Consider the following 26,716-nt stretch of genomic DNA (forward strand, 5'->3'; position numbering starts at 1 on the left):
ATGAGAGCACAGATTGTCTTATAGGTCAAGATGAAACTCGATTTCCGAGCTAGAAAGAGTGTGGGAAGTTTATATCACTGTACGTTGCATGCATCATGAGTAAGGTATGTAAAACTAGTACCCAGCGTATTTGCTGCAATCCATTATTATGAGTAACTTCTATTAAAAATTAGTATTGCAAATATTAGAAAGAACTAAAACTTAAAAATATGTTGCTCATAATTATGAGCTTGTCGAATGTTCAGAACTGATTTCAGTTACATCGCTTTTCTGTCAGCATCACCCACTAAAGTTGACTTATCATCTTGCTAAACAGGTATTCTCTTGATACAAGCGCTGACAATTGATAACGTTTTGATGGTTGTTGCCTCTGTACATTAAAAACTACCTTAACATTACCTTTTTTCACCATGTGTTGCATTCCCTGTGTTCATGCGAGTTTTGCAGTGTGACCAATACTGGCTGGTCGCGCTGCGATAATCGTTCAGCTAATGGTAGTTTGAATATGCTTGTGCCAAGTTTAAGGTTCCAGACAACTGATGCAATTGATTGGTGTTCGTTAGACCAGAGGCACTGGTGTTTTGACGTTACACTTTTGTGTTTTGTTGCAAGCATGCGGCGTCCATAATGACGACGATGATGAACTGCAGTTTAATTTGAGCTGTTCGCTTGGTTTGTTATTATCCTACAATCATCAACGGGGTCGTGAAACTACAGCTCAAGGCATTAGCAGCTTGATTGTAGTGAGAAACAAAATTAATTTTAGCCAACACCATCACAATCAACGCTTTCAACATCCGTCCAAGTTTTTACTTTTGCCTCGCCCGTTCGATGTGTCGACGCCGTTTTTGGTTTCTCAACCGCATGCAGTCTCGTGGCTCAGGGCCATGTTGCTGCACTTCGCTGCCATCGCCATTCCTCATTAATTGAATCCGAACGATTCCAATTATCTCTCGATGGGCTTACATGTATGTGTAAATTACTTTGATAGAGTGTATATGGCAGAAAGCGGGTCTGTACAAGCTGACTGAAGCGAATGGCTATTTGTCTTACTCACCGCTTACAAGTAGGCTGTCTTACTTATTTACCTTTTTAATGTTAACGTTTACAAAACTTTCTAACAGCTAAATGTAACATCTTGGCTGGCTTTAGAGTACAGGGTTAACCAATAAAATTTGACAAATGACCATTGTTTTGTTTTAAATCGACCGATCACCTTTTTGTTTTTGTTTTGTAAAACGCTTGTGCTATCACATCATACTGTTTCACATAATACGCTCCGTGATGCTGTAGGAACTTTTTATCTGAAATTGGTTTCGTCCGAGGAGTTTGTTTCCTTAGATATTTCATCAGTTTTTTTTTACTTTATGCTTTTGTAATTGAAAACTAGAACCCAACGTCTATCACGTTTTAACACCATCGATGCTCGCATTGTATCAACTTCGACTTGTGCAGAAAACGTGCACCGATGCTAACATTCCGCGACCAGCAAACACAAAAATCGTGATGCAATCAATTAATCTATGCCGTATTCTAACGAGTGTAGTTGTTTTTGGTCCATACGATGCAATCGATTTCAATGGTTTTATGTAAAAAGAGTGTATGAAGCCCTGGGAGTGCAGCTGGAGCAGTGGAGTGGTATGGTTAAGTCTAATGAAACGATAGAATGATTGGCAATGCAGCCGTTGTACCCTGGTGACAGTTTGACTGCTCGGCTAGAATCGGGACGCTCGAAGACGTCGCTATAATGAGCAGAAAAATTCGAGCGGCAGTACATCAGTGGCGGAAGATCAAGCGGTGCACACCATTGCTCTGGCGAATGGCCGCTCAAAATGACATCAAAAGGAAAACAGGAGAAAATTATACGATCCTGGTTCGCGATTGGAGTGCATGGCGCAAAGCATTCCTGAAATTGGATGTGAATCAGCGAAAAAACGAAGACATTGGAAATAAATTATTTATGAGCATCAAAATCACATGGCCGTTGCTGGAGATCCCGTCGCGGAGGTCATCATCGTATTAACAATTGTCTTCCTCTTGGTATGCTATGTTTTCGTTGGTGAAACCTTTTTTTTCGCGTTAGCGTAGCGAGGTTTATATTTATTTCACATCATGCTTTGTGCATGTTCATCTTTCGGTATCTGGAGCTTGAATAATTTCACGTACGACCCAAAGCATTCAGCGGAAGCAAAAAAGCAAAACTTACCATACCCAACGCGTATGAGCTGAAGCCTCATAGGACGTGGACAACGTTTTCCATCCAGCTTTCTGCTTCAGAATCACCAAAACTTGACGCAAATTTACTCAACATATCAGTAGGTTCCATTGTTGCCCTGGAACAGGTTTCTTCCTCAGGTATTGACTGAAAATAAATAAAAAGCAAGATACATAATGTAACAACTTCTCGACGCTCAAGCCCTTCAATGCTGAATGCGTGTGTTTGTGTGCGCGCGCTGATGAAAGACGCTGAAGCCGTGTGCAATTTAAAATAAAACCGCAACGCTGTTCGTTGTTGTACGAAATCTTTAAATTTTTCGGTGCTAACCAATCAAAACCGAATCATCGAACGCCTTGCAAAACTATTTGCGCAAAAAGACTTCCAACCAAGCTTGATCTTCTTTTGCACCGTCGACGAAAAAATCATTACCTGGTGTTAGGACAAAAAGCGGCAAAAAAAAAACGATGGTAGGTGTTTGAAAGGTGGCGTGAAACAGGAGGAAAATGGTACTGTGATGGGCCGTAAAACATAAAATTAATTTTAACGATGTTGCGAATTTCTCATGAACCTTAAAACCGTAGTGATGATCGGAAAGCAATAAATGAAACAAAACTCACGTTTATTTGAAATCGTTTGCCGGGACGTTTAACCACAAGCGTGTAAGTTTGGTGGACAGCTGGTTCGTACTTCATCTTCTTCTTTTGGCTCTACAGTCGTGCAAAGCCTTTGACGTCCTTATCGGGTTTTCTTGACTTTATATTGTCCATAGTTGTAGAGCCACTCTTGTGTACGGAGAGTCGGTCAAAATTCATTATTAAATTTAAATTAATTAGTAACTGCTACCATAACCACCATATCAGATCTTCGTCCAGTATTTTCGTCCTTTTCATCCATAATGAAGTTATTCTATAAAATACTGTTGAAACTACTGTAATAAAAAATCTCTTCTTGAAACACGATTTAGCACTTGAAGGATCTATTTGAGCATTGTTGCAGATTATTTTTTATTTTAATTAACTCACAATCCTGAGTCGATAAGAATACTGACCACGATCATAGCATTGCTGTTCCTAACGAGATGGATAATTCAAACTTGTAAACGAACGCTGGGATAACTATAGGCCAAAAATATCTTCTTTGGCATCATGGAATCACTTCAAGAGATCACCGGTTTGCGATTTCCGGACTTCTTGTCTTCATTTAAGCCATAGATGGTTAGTTTGCTTCGGCTCTTGCGGACCGCCTCGTTTATAAAAAAAAAAGTTCAAATAAGCACAAATTTCAATTCAGATGTTTAAGACTTTGTTTGTGATGTTTGAGCCAACAAATAAAATTATTGGCTATATATTTCTCATACATGGTAATTGTGAGGCTTTGTTCATCAATGACTTATTTATGAAATTTGATTTCTAACGCTGTCAAAATTTGTTTTCAGCGTTATGGTGCCCGGGAGCATTAACCAATAGTCACGATAAAGTAAAGTAATAAAGCACCATTCAAATTTTTGGCGACAGCATCGACTCTGTATGACTTCATAACTGCTCCATAATTTCGGAAAAAAAAAGAAAAACGATAAAGATTTTCAGTCAAAAGACACAGAAAATCGAACTGAATTTCCGTTTTATTTTATTTTTTTCCTTTTCTTTGTAAGTACTTTGAAGTAAATCGATATTAATGATTTGCTGCATCTAATCTCATTGATTTTTTTGTTTAGTCTGAAGTCACTGCTCAGCCGTACACAACTATTCATACAAACTTTCCATGGGACGGATAAGGCTAGATGGCAGTAACATTGCACGACTTCATTGAGCAAATACCATACACAGTTTGTATGACTATTCGTATACGACTGAGCATACTTCACCCTTAATAACACTTTCACTACACATAAGCACAACACTTACTAACTATGTAAAATGAAGACTCGTTGTTTCCTTTTATTGATTTCCTACTTCTTAAAATGTTTCATGTATAATTTTAATTGAATGATTGTGTACTATTAAACCTATGCATGCGAAATATTTATCCAAACCCGATATTCGATGAAATTTCAAAATAAAATATGTCGATCCGTCTTTTTTTGTATTGGTCACTGTATGTCTCGCGCTTTGCATAACTCTCGGGCGGAATAGAATCAAACATGCATACATTGAATTGCATACATCTGGGAGCAAACACACTTATGTCGACATTGCACTGTGGTTGATTCAATCCTAATTATTGGACAACTCTTTATAATTTTTATTTTTATTTCTTCTTTGCCAGATTTGAAGCAAATTACTGCAGAAATTGTCCGACAACTTTTCACGGTAAGTGTATGTAATAGAGTAAGTCAAGATTTTTCTTATCTTTTTTTTAAATCACTTTTATATTTATTTTGTTTAAAAGCAACTATATGAGCGTTTTGCCGGTTTGTTTCATAATTATTTATTTATTTTATTTATTTATTAATTATTACGGACTGATGCCGTATTGTCACCACCGCATGTGGTGACTGTGAATTATATTCACGAAAAAAAATTAACAAAATTAACTAAGCATTTCCTCCTAGTTATTTGCCATATCCCGGGCATGCTCGGTTGTGACGGATGATGGGTGGTTGTTGTCCATTTCTATTGGGTGGGTGTGTGTGTGTGTTGTAGGTTTTTTGGTCCGGTTCTATTGCTGTGGCTATGGTTTCGATGGGGGTTGGTTCGCTCCGGTTGACTATTGCAGTGTGTGATGTGGGGCTGGACTGAAACAAACAAGCACAGTTATTTGGACAGTACAAACATGAATTTTTCTGCGTGCAATGTTCTCCAAGCAGCCCAGCAATGTCACAGCCCGTGATCGACCAAGTCAACATCGAACTCAAAAGCGATCGGCGGATTCCATCTCGCAACAGCTGGGGTGACTCCACTGTTTACGAGTCTGTACCCGCCGACCACTCCCGCGCCCAACGCCAACCCAGGCGAACCCGCTGTACCAAAGCTGGACTGGCTTGGAGAACACTACTACAGACAAAAAAAAAAACACAAGCCTGCCTCCTTTTAACGGCAGTAAGAAAATTGCCCTCGAATGCAATTGCTCCGTCAACGGATCGCACGTTGCACAACATCAAACATTTACAACAAAGACAACACAACACATAACAAAAGGAGTGGCGGCTGTGGATTGGAGGGATAATAGGGATGCGGAATCAAAGGATGAGACCGTTGTCTCTGGCGAATCGGTAGATGAGCCTCATGTAGGCGAGGTCTCTAGTCGCCAACACTTCCCTTATTTCTATACCCGGTCGTCTGCCGATGCCCTCGACTGCGCTTAACAAGGAGGGTCTTGCAGTTTCAAACTCCACGCAGGACCACAGAAGGTGATCCACATCGCGAAATCCGTCACCGCAGCCACACACCTTCGTCTGAGCCAGAGTTATACGCTGCAGATGAGCGTTCAACGCGAAATGATTCGACATAAGTCGAGACATCATGCGTATGAACGCCCGGTCTACAGAGAGCCCACCGAACCAAGGCCGCAGGGACACTTGCGGAGAGATCGAGAAAAGGAATCGCCCGAGATCATCCGCCTCCCACATGCTCTGCCAGCGAGACAGGAAAAGTTGCTGTGGTAGGCGAAGAAACTCTCGGGCCGAGATTGGACGGTCGTAAAATGCGCCTTGTTGGACGCCTGTTTTGGCCAGTGAGTCTGCCTTCTCGTTGCCGGGAATTCCACAATGAGAAGGTACCCAAATTAGCGAAATCCTGAACGCCTTGTCGAACATGGAGCCAAGCAATTCTATGATTTTAATGACCAGGAAATCCTGACTCTTAACAGCCTTCGGGGATCGTAGTGCTTCGATAGCGCTAAGGCTATCTGTGAAGATGAAGTACTGATCCGAAGGTCTCGCTGCTATAATCAATAGTGCGTACAAGATTGCGGCTAGTTCTGCGGTGTAGACACTACACGGCTCCCGCAATTTGAAAAATGCTTCGGCGGACTCACTAAAAACGCCGAAGCCGGTGCCTTCCTTAGAGGATGATCCATCAGTATAATACTGGCTTCTTTGGTCTAAATGACCATACTTATCCCTGAAAATGCCCGGAACTACCATCGGGCGAAGATCATTCGGTATGGTCTTAATTTCCTCGTGCAACGAGGAATCTGTTGTTAAAAGGGAACTGTAGGTCTCAGGAAGGGCAGCACGGTTTAATGCCTGTGGAGCGCTAGGATGCACTTGTAGGGCAACAAAATCTTCGTAGATTTTCAAGATCTTGCTCTTAGAACCTGTCTCTAGAAGCGCTTTAAAATTTTCTTCGATCAAGGGATTTGATACTGAAGAACGGACTAGATGGCGAAGCGACAGCATTTCAAAACGAAGTTTTAGCGGCATCACTCCGGTCATCACTTCTAGGGACATGTTGTGTGTTGATTTCATGCTCCCTAGTGCGAGTCTAAGACAACGATACTGTAGCCTCTCTAGTTTGAGGATATGCGTGTTGGATGCCCAATGGAAGCATATGCTTCCATATTCCAACACGGATAGTACCGTTGTCTGTTTCATAATTATAATAGTTAAATTATTTGATTCTATGGATAACTTCATTAAATTTAGCATATTCCAAAATTGACAATGATATTGTTACATGACGAGTTTACACAAAATTGCATAGCAAAAAGTTTGTACAGTTAAGTCCTTAACCCATATGGGTTCTATGTTATTGGAGCATGTAAAGTATCACAAAAAAATACAGGCATGACTATCGTTTATTCCTCACGCGAAAACCAATTTAAACCTGCCTGTGATGAATCCCACCAATCTCGGACATGCATTTACAATGCCCACCGTGAGCGTTCCAAAAACGCCATGGGATTACAGAAACGCTTTCCTGAGGGTTCTGGTCGTTGCCGTGGTGAGTTTGAACATGCGAAAATTGGACTACGTTCCGATTCCGACTTTATTCGCTGGGCCTGGGTGTAGCTGGTCAATAGAGCGAGCTATTTTCCGACCTGGATGAATGAGTTATTATTCAAAAATGGATTAATGTATATTTAATAAACATGACCATGGGACCGAACTTTATCATTTTATATACGCAAAGATTCCATTGTCAAAGGTTTTTGTGCTAGGCGCATTCTTAGCTCCGAAACGCCCTGCTCGGGATGTAGCATGGACTACAGTGAAAATGAATATGGCGGTAATGATGGGTGCCGTTCATGATAAAATGCTGGTTTACAAAACGCTTAGCTTTGCATGCAAATGATCGGAGTAGCTAAGACTGGGTGGCGTGTGGTTGAATGCGATACGGCCAGAAAGGCATTTTGTGGTACAGAGCACCAAATTTCATCGTACTTTGGAAATAGTCAGGAGAGGAATGAAGTTGGAAGGAATGATGATGATGGTTGCTCTAGCGTATCAGCCAAAAGAGTAAAGGCCCATTGTACAGTCAGATTCCTTACATTCTTGCTATTCCCATCTGTTGGGCCAGGGTTGTCTAGAGTTGAATATAGCACCTGAGCAACAAGTTCAAATCAAGATTAGAAATCAACCTAGAATGATCTGTAACGAATATTGCTGCTGTACAAAAACATTCACCAACCTTGCTACAACAATTCATTTTCGTGGAGAGTCTGCTGTTTGACGAAATCCAATCGAATCATTTGTTACTTAATGTTATATTATGCTTTTCCTAAGTATTTTAATTTACCTTGAAGTGCATCGCTACTCCTTACAAAAAAACACACCACCATTCCAGCATCTAATTTATGTTTCCAAAATTAGATTATGTTATGTACAGTATTTTACCGTCTTAGAGTGCTTTAAAATATGATCGAACAAAAAATTAACCAAAATATAAAACAATTTCTTTAATTTCCTGTGAAAACGGTAGCTTTTTTCGTGCAGGGATCAATCTTCAAGGAGCGTGGTGTGCTAGTTACCCGTAGCTGAAAAAGCCTATACATCAATACCAAACCTAAACGGAACACAGGGCGTTGGGACCGGCATCGAGCGAATGACAAAATACCAACGATCACCAACGTTAAGGCATATGTTAATTTATGTAGTTCAAATAGTGATCAAATATGTGGAATATGATTTACAACAGGGCCCATAAACAACGCGAAGCATCGCCCTAACGGAGACGGCGAATGTTCGGGACAATTGCAATGCTCAGATGGATGAACGGTAGGACTGACCATTGCTGTCAGCGGGAGTGATGGAAAATTGTTTCCTCAAATGCGGAAGCTCCGTGTTCCGGCCATTATGTCTTCCTTTCCTATTGCGATTCCTTTTTCCCTCACGCTCGGCCCACAGTAAACGAACGAACGCAAAATGCAACGCGAAACGTAAGTCCAGCGCAAATGTAAACAAATTATAAAAAAGCAAGCAGCGTCCACGTGTGTCCACAGGCCAGTCTCCTGTTGGGCGCTTACACTAGATGGACATAGGATGCATTGTATTTTACAGTCGTTTGAGCGCTTCGTTGTTTGTGTGTTGTGGGTTTTAACAGTCATACCGCTCCTACATGGAGCCGTTGTTTTTTGCGTCAATTCGACAGGGACTGTGTCTGTGTTTTTGTTCCAGTTTCATCACACGTGTTGCTGCAGGTCGAGTTTATCAAGCAATTCTTATGAAATTGCCCATTTTCGACGACACGCGGAACTCATAAAGCGGATATGGGTTGTAAATTAAACCAGAAAAGCAAAAACAATGAACCTACAATGTGGAAGTATAGTCCAGCTGCTTAAGATTGTAGGATTGGTTTTGCTAAAGTGAGTGGTGTGAGGGGTATGGTTGAAGAAGAGACTTTTCATTTTCTATCTCTTGGACGTGGATTTTCACAAAAATCTGATGTGGATTTTGTAGTGGGTTGGCAGAAAATAATAGTTTGTGGCGTCTAATGGCATACTTGTAATGAAAATGCTTATGCTGTGATGCTTCATGTTTACATCTTTACTTTGATTAACGACGTTTACTTTCCTGCCATTGTAAGATATTAATAGGTTTTCGTTGAAAAAACTATTTAAACTTTATTTAAAGCAATACCGACAATATCATCGCGAAGTATGCACAGCCCTTCAATTGTCAAATGGCTTAAAGTCTCTATAAACTAACTAACCAACTAACAGGCCTCCAATCACCGTGGTGATACTTGAAACAAGATCTGTACCAAATCGTAAGCTGTCCGTTCGCACGAAGATTACTGGTAAAAACTTTGGCCAAACATGATGCCAAGAACTCATAGAGTAAAAACGATTGATGTCTGATGTTTCAAGATCTTTATAAACTATCCAATCAACTAACAAGACCTCCAGGAATTGAAGAATAAAAGATGATGAAGAACATGCGTGGATGCATGAAGCAGCAAAAGCGGATGTTTGAAGTTGCATTTGGATATTATGATGTTTCACTTAAGAAGTGCCTACAACATCAACTAGGATAGAAAAGAAATAACAACTAAACAAAAATAGGTATACAAGCCATGGTTTATACTGAGTTAAGATGATTGAGGTTATTCACCCACCTAACGGAATGTTAGTTTAAATTGTTCTTAAGAAAACAATACTTTGCTTGATTTATTCAATATTCGTTCCACTCATCCACAATTGATAAAATGAATCTTGCCAAACAAATTCTAATATCAACAAACAACTTCACCAGGCAGAAGAAGCTGGTAGTTTATGTTATTTCGCTCAGTACCATCGCTTGCTCATAAAGTAGCTGAAGAAAAATTTCGTGGTAAACAGACAGCTGGTGACTTGCTCCACCCGCGTTAAGAAAGCAAATTTAGTTCTGCTTTATTAAAAACGGTCATGAATTTTCAACAACAATTCTTCGGATGCGCACTGTCCAAATGGGAGTTGTTGGGATCCCAACATCGTTCCTTAGCTAGCCTTAACTAAGCGTACAACCCATTTCCCTAACAAATCGCCCAACAGCCTTCGTCGTCGAGTATTGGCGCACCGTTGCTGGTTGGAGGAGAAACAGCAAAATACATTCTGCCAATCTCAATGAGCGCAACAGTCATAGAGGTACTGAGCCGGAACTATGGGAGAACGTTTTAGCATCGAAAATAAACCAATGTATACAGAAATCTGGCAAGGATTCGTAAGCTGTAAAGCACTATTATATTTCGCTTCCCTTTTGGGAGTTTACTCCGCGTTTTTGTCACCGATGCTTACACGTCCCATTCCCGGCGCGCCGATTGCAATAGCACAAGTTGGAAAAATGTCTTTTAAAAGTGTGTAGACTGCGTAGATTCCATTGCTGCTGCACTTCTTTCAGCCGCGATAAAAATGGATCTGGAAAACAGCTTCCAACCCGTTGAAGGAGTCCCACGGGTGGCAACGGGCGGAGGTTGGTAGACTGCTACTGACGATAAATGTGTTGGTTTGGAAAAATAATAATAAATAAACATACAAGAACCAGAATTGTGGGCAAAGTTTTTTCATGTCGCATAGCTTGCGCATCTCCTAGTCTGGATCCATCCCATTGAGCTGTTGTAGATGGAAGTTATCAATTCAGTGTCCAAATGTATGTTTTCCTCGAATTCTTTATTGAGAGCATGGGTTACCCAACGAGCGAAAGCACTTTTCATGAACGTATAAGTACTGATTTATCAGCAAAACAGAACATAGCTCCACAATGAGGACGACAGTGAGAAGCAGCAAAACAACTCCACGCAGGCCCAGACTGTTTGAGAAGGAAACAACTTCAGCAAGGCTGTGTGGAAAAAGGTTTGCAGCAATCGGGTACTTTTCTTTCCATCGATATGCAAACAAAGTTTTATAGCCAAAGCATATGCAGAACTTCGTGAAAAGACAGACCAATTTTTATTGTAATACATAATGAAATAAAAGCGATAAGGTACGTATTAATTTTAAAATTGGTACAAACACGCACGAAAGGAATATCGTGTAAACTTTATTTTCATGTTTCTTGAAGTGATGTATTGCCTGCTCATCCCATGGGAATAACAATTCTTTGCGATAGCTTTGATCTATTGGCTGATCCTCGTGGTTTTCCTCCATCGCAAAGATTCCCCGAGGCATTCAAAATAACGTTGACCTATAGCTGTGCAAAAATGCCGCTTCTCTGAATCTCTATTGCAAATGATGTTCCTAAATAGTGAGTGAAAATTCAGACCCAGACTCCTCATCACTTGCCATGATAGTTCAACAACAAACATTTGTTGACGCAGTGCCAATACTTTTGTTTGTTTCTTTCGAACACGAGACCGATGCTGATCTCATCGAAATCGTTCTTTCGACATTCGTAACAAAAGTCATTGAAATAGTTGTTTTCCACATAGATCGAGCATATCGTACAGTTAAAATGTGAAGCTGCTAGGAGAAGAGGCGCAAAGAGATGCGGAACTACGAACGGGAGAGCAGTGGTTAAATTTATGGCTAGTTTTCCATTTTAGAAAATAATTCTTCACTTGATTGTCATTTGAGTTTTTCTTTCGCTCGTTGGCGGATTCTTCTTCACTTCTTTCAGAAAACCAACGCGACAATCACCGAAGAGGTGAATGAAGATGAAGAGTTTGTTTTTCTCTTTCATTTCCTTTCGTCGGTGAAAATCGATTAGGTGGAATAGGGGAGAGCAGTGATTTGTGACAGTTGATTTTAGGCTCGATTTTTTTTATCTTTTTCGTTTTGATTCACCGTTGGAACTATGGCTAATTTGAAGAGCAAAAAAAAATCCAAAACTTGTACACTTTCGAAACTTTTGGCATAAAATCTATTAGAATTCGAAACTTTGCTTCAATCTCAATAATGATAGTGTTTTGTTTGAGTGCGGATGGAATTTCGTTTATCTCCGAATGAACGCATGATAATTTTTCATGGAGCTTTCGTCAACTCTTGGTGTAATTTGTAGGTTATACACAATATTTGCAGGTCCGAAGCTAATGTCTTAGGATGTTGATAATCACTGATAGCCTTTGATCAAACAATCAAGGTTTTATTTTGAAACGGGCCAAGTTAAAGTAATATGATAATGTGGTAAACCTATCATGGACAACTCAACCTCGACATCATTTCGATCAAACTTTTAAAAGAGTAAGGTATCCATGCATGTGTTATAATGAAGTTGTAATAAAAGCGGAACCGCTCCGAACCATTTGTACGGTTAACAGTGATGCCGAGCATCAAGAACTGAGCTCTGATTCTAAATTTATCCCGTTATACTTATAACCTTGCTGATTCAAGAATCAGCGAAGAACATATCAAAATGAGGCAAGTATGGTTCGGAAAAAAATGTATGGCCAGTAGCCATTGCATGCTCCATAAAAGGTTGGAGGTCTGGTAATGATCATGTAAATGGTGTGTATCACAATACATTTGCAATGGGCCTCAACCGAAGTTGGTGCATGCAGCATTTAACGGTACACGGACTGCCCACGGTTCAGCAAATGGTAGAAGCGATTAGCACAAGTTCCCATCACTTTCACATTCCATGCGTAAGAAACCTTGCTAGATTCATCCATTTTGATTTTCACCTTTTTATGTTGTGTTCAGCAACTAATTTCTTAATAACATGGCAGTACATATCACGTCCGTAATCAACCCGATGAAATATCGAAACATTTCCAATCTTAAATCACTAGAACAAAGAAAGCTTATTCAAAATATTCTATTTACACAAAGGTTTTTACAAACCCAAACAAAAACCTAAAATCCACTGCGAGTTTTGATCATAATCATCAAAACTTATTGTAGGAGTTATCGTTCTTGCATGGAGCAGTAAGTACATCCGTTATATGAAAATTAATCGTTGTCTGGGACTTCGTTCTGTATCTTGCCTCTTTCACTTGGTGTTCTTATTTTTGTGGGTTTAATGAAATAAATGAATGATTTAATAGACAAGTTCACAGAGCATAAACTAAGCTATTATGAACTTATTCGTGAGTGAATTACATTTCCCTGCGAGCCTGAACTTCATTGGACTTGAACCTTTTTTCAGCCGCCGCATGGAAGCAAAAACTGAGAAAGGAAATAAAAAATCCTTATTTATAGCCATGCTGAATAGGATACTGCTCTGGCGATGATGGTACGGAAACGACAGCGTAATGAACCGTTGCCAGAACAAGCGAAATCTCAGCAATCGTATGGGAAATGCTCTACTTCTGGCGTCAGCGTGTCGCCTCAAAGGGATATAACGCTGGAGATGTGTATGAACCGAGAAAAGAATTCTAGTGAAATCTTTATAGAGTATGTTTGTTTCCTTCCGCCGCACTATTCGGTTTTGTATCGATGGATTTCTCCATCGTTCGAATCTCTGCAAACCATCTCTTGCCTAACTTTCTTCTTCAAGCTTTACGGATGAATCTTGGAGAACGGATGAATATTTCGCTTCATTCTCAAAAGTAAAGGCATCGAGCGCCAGACAAAACTTCGTTACTTTTTCATATGGAGATTTCGTCAGCACATTACGGAAGTTGCTGGCACATTCATTGTGTGTAGCACCATGGTACAGTGTCGGAACAAGCGTTGACGAAACAAGCTTTGCGCGATAATTTACACCAAATTATTGTATTCCCCTTCGGTAGACGCTCGCTACGCGTTCAGTACGATCACAGCGTGCTTCATTGGACCGCGAACATAATTAATCCTGAGCACGCGACACGCGGACGCTAAACTTTGTCGCCAAGTGACGGATGAAATAGCAGAGCGGTCGGGAGAGTGCGGCAGCTTTTGAAAGGCATTGGTGCTTTTGCCAGCACTGCCACCACTGGAAAGGCAAAGAAGAAAAATAAAACACATAAATTACTTTGAATCCGATTTTGGCACGATTTGGACCTCACACATGGCCAATGGAAGGAAGGATGCCGCTTGTGGAGTTGAATTAAAGAGGTCGAAATGCAGGAACGACGTGATACGGCTTACGGCTTTTCATTTTGCCTTCATAATCTGTGCCTGTGGGAATGATCAATTGCACAGTGCGGAGGACGATGTCAGGAGCCTGAAATGAAGCCGCGATATAACACGTAACGTTAGGCGTTGCCATATTAAACGACTCTTCACTACACCTCCAGCGAGCGTACGCATATCCACTTGCGGTTGTAAATGTTTTCGTCAACATCTTTGTCAAAGTTGTAATTGTTTTGAATCGTCAAATCAAAACACGATCAATCAATAAAATTTTATTACACTTTCTGTTTGGGTTGGCATGGTTCAATGACGGGGCTGCTTCCTTCTTTATATATTCCTTCTTTCCTGTTTCGCCTGTTTCGATCGATCTTTATTCGCCGTATGTTTGCACACTGGTTTTCGCACACGATGCTTGCAAAATTCACCCCGTGCGTCGTACGATTTCTCCAAATTAGGATTTGCACAGCGTATGCCTCAATCGATTAGTTTTTTTTTGTTTTTTTTGCACATTTACTATGCCCATACTGGTCAGCTCACGACTGTACGCGTTGAATTGTAGCTGCCGAATATAGTTGAAAGTCTAGTATGTAAACATGTGCAATACTAAACAGAACGTAAGCTAGACGCAGAGGATTTTTTTTATCAGGAAGGTTCTAGGTTCTACTATCCATTTTCTTATTCAATTCACAAACCATTCACACAGTACCTTTTGTGGTTACGAAATATCAAAATAACAATAATAAATACATATTCTTTACACGCTTGCAAAGCTCACCTCTAATTTTCAGTTAAGGAATACTTTGCGAGTAATCCAACATGATGGTGGCATCACCAGCGACCCTACGAACAAACATTGAAATACGCAGGGGTGATGTTCAGATAGGTGACCGCACCTTTGCAGTTGTCGAAAACTTCACCTACCTGGGGTCAAAAGTAAGCACTCCAGCACTCACATACCCCCCTCTGCGTTTGGTCTCTGCGGTATGAACTCCGTCCAAAAATATTGCAGCGAATTAGACTCGCTAGGCTCCGGTGGGCACGTCATGTCATGAGAATGGCACCGTACGACCCAACCCGCAAAGTCCTTTTAGGGCGTCCACACGTACGGAGAATGCATGGTAAGCTCAAATTGAGATGGAGTCATGGCGTTGATGCTTCAGCCAGAACGTCCGAGATAATCGATAGGCAGACGATTGTGCTGGACCCTTAGTGGTATCGATGATGGTTGCAGCAGGCAAAGACCACGACGCAATTATAGAGCCTTTGTGAGAAATAAGATTCTCAGATACTCAGATTATCAAATACTTCAGTACAGGTTTTACATTATCGGACTAATTTCGGACATATTAATGTCATGTGCGTGTCGTTTAATGAAGTCTCCAAATTATTCAATCCACATGTGTTTAAGTCCGCATTTCGTGAACGGTTCCGTTTCTATAGGAATTAGGATAACTTTAAGTTATTCATGTAGATAAACGTCAGATGAATCAGGTAATAAATACGGTACCTCGCAGTCTTTGTTGTGTGTTTACTTCGGTAGAGATTTGATCTTAAACACACAAATCTTCAATTAAATTAAACATATCTGAGCTTAGGCAAGATACTAGAAATTTCTATAAATGTGCTGGCTCAAGTAAGAAAAGCACCGAGTTTCAGCTTTTATTTCCTATTCAGCTATATTTGATAGCTTACATCTTTCATAACGAAATTTTAAAATCATTCACGAATAGAAAAATTGGAAGCCCCTTGCCTACAAAAGTTTGTTAAAAAAGTATCTATCTGTCTGGTTTTCATTCTGACACACAATACCTGCAGCGTAAAAAGGTTTTAGATGCACCGATTAGATTTTTAGTTTGTTAATATTCTTCAAACTGGACTAACGGCAAATCATGAAAAAGTTAAACATTCGAACAGAACACGGTGCTCGGTGCACCATAAATCTCGGTGTAGTGTGAAGAAGGAAAGCTTGAAGGCACCTTTTTGTTTCCTACTGGCAGCAACACAAAGCATCCATCTTGATCTGTTTGGTACGAGCGAATACGTCGGGGCAGTAGGGCCTTCCAAGCATACGAGGTTAAGTTGAACTTTACGGATCATGGAAGCTTGTGAAAGATAAATTTTTTACGCACATATAAATCGGAAAACCCGCGTATCCCTTCGTGCTCTGACAGCGTTGAGCCCTTTTCGGCCCAAACTGGCGAGTGGAGGCCGTGCCATACGGGCGGTACGCTATACGCTACGGAATGGAAGACCAATAAATTTTCATCTCACAGCCTGAGCGCACAGGTTTTCCGGATTTTCCTTTCCGGATCCGCCATCGTCGTCGTCGTCGTCGTCGTGCATTTGCGTTCGAGCGCGGGAATTCAATAAACCATTTCCCTTCGCAGGACGCGATTCGCGAGTGGATTGCGTTGGTGCTACTCAGCGAATTTCTAAACTATGCATCCAATCACAGGCCATCGATAGCGGGCAGTGGAGTGCAGGGGCGCGCGCAGAGGATGAAACAGTGCCATCGGTACACTGAACGGTTGGCTCCATTTAGTTGCAGGAACCGAAGCCATGCGTCCTCGCAGCGTGTGACGTCGGAATTGCCAACGCATAAAAACAAATAAACCACTGCTGCACAGGAATCCGTTACCAGCGTCCAACGGAAGCGAACCAACTCTAGGAATCTCTATGAAGGCGTGCCGTGAATCGAGCACGTATGTAAAAATGTTATTTAATAACTGTTTATATGACATTCCACTAAATAAAATAATGCATAAATTACGGAATAGTGCACAATAAAGTGAAACTAAAAATGAAATATGCCCACCGAAACGACACATGGGTGTTCTAAAGGTATTTTTTGCGCCGCCCTGCCGAAACCGCATCCGTACTTATACGTATGCACGCGTGAATGCACGCACGAAAATACGCATCATATGCATCCGTTCGCTGGACGGAAAACAGCAGTAAACTCAAGCGCGACACTATTGCTCTTGCGAGACAAATTGGTCTTTGTGTGCATTTGCACTTTGGGCCATAGAACGTTCGCAAAAACGCTAACTACGGACGGATCTTGGGGCATGACCCATGCTGCCAGTGTCACACTGGTCATCGTAGTGAGATTAGGACAAAACGGCTGTTGGGAAAACCTACCGAAATTTTTAACCAACTGTGCATGAACACAATGTCGCGCTTAGCTTTCATTGGCTCATTATTGAAAGTAGTTTCGACACATTTTACATTACCAATATGTACAGTAGTCACTTATCAGTTACGTTTACTAGCCGGGAATTTCTTTTTTGCCGACCGATCGACTATCAAAATACCACTGTGCGTGGTTCTAGTCCTGCAACGGCCATATACGCCGTTTGAAAGGATATCACACCATGCGTTTAATCTATGACGTAGATGGCGTTCCCGTTGACGATGCCTACCATTTTCATAAAACGTCCGCTAGAAAACACATTTACAATGTTTCCACTACCTTTTGCATTGAATTCGATTCAGGACACTTGAAGATGTGCGAGTGAATGATTTTTTTAAATAAGTTTGAAAACTCCACTCACAAAACATACTGACTCACAAAGCTGGCCATAAAGAATCAACCAAATCCACTGATTTATTGGCGACAGCGGGGACGGATGGGAGTTAATAGGGAATTCAAGAAAAGTGCTGCAAGATAGCGAATCCTGCTTTTCCGCTTCCTGTGCAAAGGCTTTTGTATCTTGACTGGAAATAGCGATACAAAAACCAATGGTACTCGGCGTACTCGCTGCACGTAGGGGAGCTAAAGGTTTGAATCCTTTCAATAAACAACTAATAAATTTCATCTTCGGAAAATGGATGTATTTATCTGCCTGTTCCTTATCGCCTTTATTTTAAACAAATTTCTTTCGTAAGCCACGATGCAATCCCAAGCATTCAGCATTACTGTGCTTGTGCGGTACCAACAGATGTGCCTCAAAGATGTTGAAAATCGCTCGCGTTTCGAGTACGTGGGGTACACCGGAACACCGCATAACAATTGTGGCACATTTCTATCGGCGGACAGCTGATGCTTGTCCAGCAATCCGAATTGCTCCGAAAGTCCCGGAGAATGTTGAAAACAAAGAGAAATGCGGAACGATTGCAATAGGTAATCCCGGCTAATAACAGCGATTTAAAACGAAGAAAGCTGATCAGTAAACACATCACTCAGCTGTACGATCTTTTGCATGTGATCTTACCAGTTAGTTGCTGTACTATTTGGATTGTTCGCAGTTTTCAATGGCTAGAAAACAAATATTGCAGAAAAAAGCCTTGCAATATTTATTGCTCTTCCGTTGATTTTCTAGTGGAGCTCCGAATGGAATAAGTTATAAATAATAATTTAAAATGCAAGTTTCAACTAAATGGTGGCGTCGGTTTTCACTTCGTTATGAATTTGGTGTAGTTTCTTACCGAAGCAGCAAAACCCCAGGCGAGAGCCATGCAAACCATAGATGTATGCAAAAGTGTTGTTAATTAGCGTAGAGAGATTAATGCATTGCCTCATATCCCTTTTGTGGCCAGCGAGCTTTCTTGAAGAGAGAAGCGAGATTTTATGGAGGAGCAGAAATGGTTGCTGGTTCGGCAAAGAATTGCCACGAAACGGTAACAGCTGGAAACTTTGACGATGCCTTTCTGTTCAACCGAGCACCGTTTACCAAAAATGTTCCTACCCCATTTGCGGATTTGGCGAAGCATTTGCATGAGGCTCTTAAAGCTCCAAACAGGACGGTAAGTGTGCTTGGTGGTCGACAGATATTCCTTCACCTTCGTAATTATTCGTGGCAGCAGAGTTGGCAGAGCAGACCGGTACGAGCACGAGAAAGTTGTGTAACCAATATGAAAGATTTCACTGAGTTTGTTCGTTTGTTTTGCGATACTCACATCGCTCGATAGTACACTGAAAGAATCAGACAGTTAGGGTCTAGAGTAACGACCGTTGGTAGAATAATCAGAATGTAAGATGCTGTGATGGTTGTTTGGGTACAAGCAGCGAGTCAGCTTGAGTTAAGCTTGGATCCTGATGGTAGGAAAATAAAACTACAAATTGTCTTTACTGCTCTCCCGAGTAGAGAGAAATGAAAAAAATCCTTTACTTTTTGTCGCACAGCAAGTTAAATTAAAAAACAGAGGTAAAGTTAAGTAAAGTAAATCAAAGTGGTAAATTAATTATGGGCTAGTGTTAAAATCGGATTGGTTAAGGGAGCTGGCTCGATAGCAGTGAGAACAGTGTGCAAAGCTCGCTCATCTCGTTTGATAATCACAAGCGAAGTTCACGATCTGCTCAATCACATAAACGAGACTGTATAGTAGTTTACAGCAAATCTTATAAGCGCATTCATTCTTTACCAAGCCCTTAAGATTTCAAAGTGTTTTCTGTAACCGACAAACCTAGATGACAAATATGTTCAATTCGTCGAGTCACCACATAAGTATGCTTGAATAAAATGACCCTTCATCTTCCTTCGTCTTGTATAATTTATTACTGCTGATAATGAAAAAATCCATTCTTTCGTTTGCGAGTGCGCCGAGCACAATCTGTTAGTTGAAGAAGATGCTCGTGATACGCAGCGCGCTAAGGAAACGATATATCGGATGCAAAAGGAAGCAAAAAGGAAAGAAAGGTACCACCATTGTAATGGTGAACGGATAAGCGCTGGCGAGCATGGCGAGGCGAGCATGAGTGGAGCATAGATGATAGTTGGTGGGAAAAGCAATGAAGGACGAATGTTTACCTTAATTTCTAATGTCTACTGCTGCTCTTCCACGAACGAACCGGTCGCTAGAGGTAGAGAGTGAGATGGTAAAGAAGGTACGGTTTGCACCCGAAGAAGTGGGATGTATTTAAAAGGAACCACATAATGCGTATACGCATTGTGTTCGAAAGAGATAGTTGCAAAAAATACGAAAAATTATGGATAGAAAATAGAGAACGTAAGGGAGCGTCAAGTAGGACGGAATTAGGGTACTTCTTCAATCGGTTTGATCCTGAAATGATGCTTTTCATTGGTTGAAATACACGAACGATATAAATCACCACCGATGTTTTGTAATATATTTTGATTTAATATCAAACTCAGGATACATTATGAAGAGTAATGGTAGCCTCAGGAAAGGGAACGTAATGGATACCAAAAAAGGAAAAAAATAACTAACACACGCACAACTGCGTTATTGTAAGACCGCACTAAACTTTATCGGGAGAGAAAGCTGACAACAACAAAAAAATTATGGTACAAAAGAGGTGTGATACAATTAATGTAACCTTTTCAAATTACTGTTCACACTTTTAAAATTTGCGTTGTACTGATAATTGAAGCACCTATGTTCGTACCTATTATGAATTAATGTTGCAGCTTAAATGTAGAACTGAAAGTTTTAATACAACTTGTCAAATTGTATTTATAAGATATAACATAAGATATATTTTACCCAGGTGACAATACGGCATCAGTCCGTCATGATTAATAAATAATAATAATAAAATAAGATATTTTTTACCAAAACCGTATTAGTTAGTAAGTTAGTTTGTTTTGGACAGTACTCAATGAAATCTTGCTTGTTATGCATGAATGAAGCATTTTATACCGTTCTACCGTATTATATCACCAAACAGGGGCCCTGTTATTGCTATAAATTACTTCATTATTTAAGACTGCTGGTACGAGCGCGATAACAAAGCTAACACCTAAATCGCCTTTTTGTCTGTGCATCGCTGCGTTGATGAATGATTGTTTTTGGGCAAAACGTTGCATTTTTGCTCCTTTTTGCACAGGATTGCTTTTTTATTTGCGGAACACATTCGTCTTGTTTTTGCCTAGCGCCGCAATGGCTTCTTTCATTTTTTGCACGCGTATGTGTGTGTGATCTACTGCACCGAATTTTGCAGCTCGCTATATACTTTGGCATCCATATTTATCAGTATTATGATAATAAGTCTCGATCTTGAATAAATTTGAAATAAAATTGTTACGCCACGTCAAGCAAACGTGATATATTTGTTGATTTTTCCCAATAATTTTTCTTTTCTTTCAGCTTTTATTGGGAGGATTTTCATTCCACTCGTATCAGGGGCTTTCCTTCGTTCTTTCTCTGTCTGCCTCTCTGGCTCTGGACGCCGATTTTCTCCGGCGTTGTCTTTCTTTTCTGCGACTTCCATTATCAGGAATTCGATAGCGTCTTCGTGCTACTTTTTGGCACCCCCTTATCTCGCGCAAGATGATTCTCTTTTCCGTTTTCCCATTTGTGCCATGCTTTTTTTCCTTTCGTTTCAACAAAGGGAAGAAATTTCCCCAAGCTACCCTATCCACAGTGTCCTCGGGGCGCTTCCGATACCACTAGTGCTACTGCTACGGCCGTCGCTGCTGCTGATGCTAATACCCCGCTCTCCTAGCTTCACAGCATTTCTGACCAAAATAACTTTTCAGGGCACAGCCTCCGGCCTGACGCGTCCTTCTAGACGGTCGGATACTCGCGACCAGAAGTATCAGCAATAGATCTTCCTTTCTCATGAAAATTTATTGCTGTTCTTTGCAATTTTCTTTTTCTGACATATTTTATCTTTCTTCTTCAGCGTTCCAACACCCTCGAGTCGCAGAAATGAAGCTGGTAGGCAGGGCCACCGGGCTACCATTTTCGTCAAATGTTTCGAATTTGGTTGGTTTTCCTCATGCTGCTTGTACGTGGAAAAATATTGTAGAAATAACATCAGGATGGACCAAGCCAGCAGCACCAGTTGGGACGCCAACCGATATCCTTGATATTGTTTCTTTCATGTGCGTTCTTATGTAACGGCGCTGGTAGCCTTTCTCTGGATAAGACGTTGTGCACCATTTAAATGTGCTTGCTTCGCAGTAGCGATACTACTACATTCGATCAATACTTGCTCGAGGGATACATCTTAGGCGAGCGCTGACCACAATGAGTTGCGAAGCTCTAGGACAGGGAGTGAGAAAACAAGATTTATCGTTTCCTAGCATTTTGTTTTCTTTGCGGCATAACGTTTCTGTGTTATATTTGGGTTATTTATGAACTAAATTAAATCAATTTGAACAATTATGTGCTAGGAGTAGTACTTTTTTCTAATCCGAATCTTTTGAGAAGCGTGTATGCATAAGAACGTAAACAAACATGCAACTATTGGAACACTTAAAATCAAAACTGTTTCCAAGTGAGTCAAAATTATTTGGATCTTTTCACATAGTGACCGCAAGCTAGAAAAATGAGGTTGTTTTTTGACATGCAAGTATAGGCAACGTTACCGTCTCATTGCCATCCAATTAAAATGACACATGATTCCCCGCTAAGAATAAGGTGATTACACAAAAGCTTTCCTTCCTGCCCTTGGATGCCTTCTATGGATCTATGAGTTACTTCAACCCTTGCTTGGTGTGATGGTACGCAACTGCTCTGAATTTCATTAATTTAAATTAATTACTTAAGCAATCAACTATCCTAGCAGCCTGAGTGAACAGGATCAAGCTAAACGTAGCCTGTTCAAGGATGTAATGTGTGTAACAGGTAACGACAGCACATTGCTGGAAGCAGCCAGAGGTTGGTGAAGTTTAAATTATAATAAAACTCATTCGTCGGCTTTTAAATTTTTAAGATAATTTTAATTTAAATTCTAATGATAAACGCACTAAGCGGCACTTTATCAATCACTGAAGGAAAACAGTGTTCATGCGTGATTGAAAAATCCCAAAAACTTTCACTTGTTCAACTGTTTTGTTTTCCAATGTAGTGGAAAGAAACAGTTGGATTTATTTATTGAAGAAAGATTATTTTTACTCCTTGCTCAAACCATGCATTGCACGATATTCTTTATCACGAGGCATATGTGACGGTTTAATTTGTTTCCGGACTCGTAGCCATAGTGTTTTCATACCCAATAAAAATACCAGTTAACAGCCTTACTGAAATCGCTGCAAAAGTTCACAATCGTTTTGTCTGTTTTTTACGCTCTCAACTATTCTATGTGTCGAGAATGGCCTATCTTGGCCCATTAGTGGACCGACGTTGAAAACACACGTAGCGAAAGCCAACAGCATTACTACACCAGCGCGCGAGACTCTTCTCGGGTCCCATTGGACTCGTCGCGAACGACGACGACGATCTGCGGAGCAAGGAGCGTTTTAAATTACAAACTCATTAAAATTTAATTTTTGCATAAATAAGAACACCGGTCCATTTTCCATCTTGTTCACGGTGCCATTTTTCACGAAACCGTAGACATACTTCTTGGAGTATCAGGATTTTCAGTGGAATTATCTTACCTTAGGGTGAAAAGTAACCACAGAAAGTAGATGAGTGTAAGTTGATGGTGAAGCGACCGTAGCTGCAGAAAGTGCGACGAGAGCGCGCTTGGCAAATAGAGTACGGTATTAGAAAAGTTAATTCGAAAATGATTGCCAGGCTATTTTAGCGAGATGCTACTTGTTGCTATTTCAATGCAGAAGTAAAGCGTGGAAGTTTAAGTTTCACATAAAACACTAGGTTTGTAGTAACTTTATATTGTCAAGTTTGTATAGTATTGTTTGTATATTCTGTTAACGTTAATGTTTCGGGCATTAAATCATTTAACATCTATTCTTACCACCAAATGCTGCGACAGTTCAAGCATTCAAAGCAGAGTAAACAATCTTGTATTTCATCAAACAAGCACTTGTTTTATCCAAAAGCCATGGGATTGGACAGAGCTGCCACTGATTTATGGAAGGTAAGATTAATCAGGAAAAATAAATTGGGACCAGTAATGACTGAAGGCAAAGTTTGTTTCCTTTCTTTGCAGCCTATCACCAGCCCTGCTTTCGTATTCGTTTTCTTTATCCCAGAACTGCTAGAAAAGAAAAGGAAGATAAATTTATAGAGCAAAGTTTTATTATTTGTTGAAGAAAACTTTTCCTAGCTACTGTTTTTTTTTACTGCGGTCCTGTTTTCTTTGTTTCTTGCTGGTGCGAAGGAATCGCATGCGCTGGCTGCAATAGAAAGGGCTCAGCGAAGGCATTTTGGTACGAGCACGTACGTGTGCTAAATTTTCCGTTAAGTCGCGTAAATTTAATGAAAATTTATTGTTGCTTCCTGTGGATCATCATTATTCAGAGTCGTATCGTACGGTTTCGATGGACGTTGAGGTTTTCCGTGCAGGCACCAAATGATGTGATGACATAAACGTAATCGGTCACATCATTCATGTTGCTGTGTCAATTTTCAAATAAAGCATTTGTGCAATGCCCTTTTAAAATGATTTTTCTTTTTATTTGATGCATTCTTGCTGGTAAACTCGCTACGTTCGTTTGAAGTTGTATGTTTTGTTATGTATTAATTCTTTAAAGTTTTATTCGCGTCAAACTTCTTCCTCTTCCTTGGCACTTCAGCCTCGAAAGGTCTCCCCGCCTACGTACGAGGTGTGGCGGTCTGGATGAGATTTGAACCCCGGTCCTGCCGTGTGCAGGGTGGCGTCGTTATCGCCTCTGCCACCGACCGCCTTGTCAAACTAGGCGATACGAAATATTTTTTTTTTTACAAAAAACAGCCCTTGTCCTAAGACTGACCGCAACAGCTTCAGTAACAATCATATTTACCAGAAAAGTGTAGTAGGATGGAAGATACCCTGCGCGCCCGTCTTCTTTATGCTACAGTGAAAGAAAGAGACACCGGGATAATTGTTTCTCCTTTTGGTGTTTGGTTTTTTTTATCGCCTTGATTGCTCCGTGACTCAGGGTACACACTTTCAAAGCTTGAGGATGTTGGCCAAAGAACAAGTTCGGGTACTAGTGGCGTCAAGTTCGTCGTCGTATCGTTAAGGCGAACTAGAGCGATACCACCACTTTACACACATCGTTCTGCCACATCCACGGCGATGCGACAGTTGGAGATTCAGTTTTGCGTTGGAATTAAGCTTAGTCACATAATCGCCTCTTCCACGGAATTCGTCGGTTTTGGGTTCTCTTTGCTTATTTTGATAATAAATCACAATTTGTTCATAAATCATTTCGTGTGACAACATTCTCTCGTTCCTTTTTTACCTTTCACAGTCTTCTTAAAAAGAAGTCACCCATATGGGCCGGTGCTACGTTGCCGGTCGTCCACTTGACTTGCTTCGTTCTTCGCCGTGTGCTGGAGCTGAGCAAAGCCTCTCGATCATCTCGCGGCCAAGGTTGTGCGGTGCTGAACGCATGTAACGTATGGTGAAAAAGAACGCTCTACAAGGTCTTCCAAGAGCGAATGCTTTATTGTGTATCCTCGTCATTGGTCACTTGACCGTCACCGTTGGCGTGAAGATGAATTTTGGACTTATGGTTATCTTTTACCTCGACGTTTCCGTTGCGTTGAGCGACACCTTGAACGGAGACAACCTGCATCAGCGCTGTGCTTAAATAGGACAAGTTGAATTCAGCAGGCTATATTGCATGGGTAACGAATTTACGGACGTCTACCGAAACAGGTACGCGTCGGGCCCATTATCATTAGCCTTGATGTGCTTAGGCCATAAACATAAAATTGGCAACATTTGAACTATTATATAACGTGACGTTGCAACAAGCTGTCCAACATTTTCGTTTTTCTTAGGTCACTTGTTTGTTTCAATTGGCAAGTATGGTGCCTTGTCTGTCTGGTGTAGATCGTGGACCTTGAGTTCTCGGTGGTAAAATACAAACAGGTACGCTACAAGATGCATTTCCATCGCAGGACTTGGCTTTGTTTGACACGATGGTTATGGGTCTCGTGTCGTTTGTCCCTGATTCTACTGTGAACCTGTGTGTGTCTGATTTTTTATGACAATATTTCGTTTTGCGACCTGTTAATGTCGTTTGCCTGATTTCCTAGAAAAATGTATCCTGTGATTCTAAATTTCATACATCGAAAAAAAGTTCACGTGATGTGTGCTTAAAGTGATTCGAATGTCTTGTTTAATTTTGTCATTAAAATCAATATCATTTTTAAAATGTGAACAATACGGCATCAGTCCGCTATCATTAATAAATAAATAAAAAATCAAAATGTACAGTTTATTCGATCAAAATGCTGTACTTCTGCAGCAATATAATTAATAAAACTTTTGAGTGCTAATTAGTGCGCGTCTCTAGATGTTTCGTTGATCCAAACATTGTCTGTGCCCATGCTATAGTAATTGACGTAATTGTACGGAAATCAATCGTTCGTGAATGTTTTACCCAAACAATTTCTGGCTTTTTAATAGATATTTTTCAAACATGCTTAACATAATCATACAAGAAGTATTCGGAATGCCAAAGAAAGCATCTGGAAAGGAAGAAACCACCGCTGCTTGCCTTCAGCAGACCATCAGGTGAGGATGATGGTTGTGAATAAATAGCAAGCTGTGGTATAATATTTATAGTCCACCACCGGGTTCCGCCACGGATGTAGGAGGAAGATGGTCGCTTAGAGGGTTAAACGAATGGTTGGACAAAATTTCAAGAGCAATGGATCGTTTTCCCGAATGCAGCATCTGGAACAGTGGGAAAAGGTTTTACAGATCTAGGGGGTTGTTTTCGAGACGTGGTTTGAACCTACCATGCCAGGGAGTGTAATGCGGGCCTGTATACATTTCATCCTCACTCTGACGCATAAAACTGTGTGAGCGTATGTGTGTTTGTGTGCCAGGCTTGTATT

General features: G+C 40.7%; 1 long non-coding RNA gene across 1 annotated transcript; it reads right to left on the reverse strand.

Annotated features, from left to right (window-relative positions):
* Nucleotides 1-22,041: 22,041 nt before the first annotated feature.
* Nucleotides 22,042-26,038, reverse strand: LOC118503610. Its single transcript, XR_004905198.1, has 4 exons — nucleotides 25,108-26,038; nucleotides 23,676-23,918; nucleotides 23,356-23,442; nucleotides 22,042-23,195 (listed from the first exon to the last, which is right to left on the reverse strand). It is a non-coding gene; the product is annotated as an uncharacterized LOC118503610 (long non-coding RNA).
* Nucleotides 26,039-26,716: the final 678 nt, after the last annotated feature.

This window comes from Anopheles stephensi, chromosome 2 (genome assembly GCF_013141755.1).
Source record: "Anopheles stephensi strain Indian chromosome 2, UCI_ANSTEP_V1.0, whole genome shotgun sequence".
NCBI classification, from domain to species: Eukaryota; Metazoa; Arthropoda; class Insecta; order Diptera; family Culicidae; genus Anopheles; species Anopheles stephensi.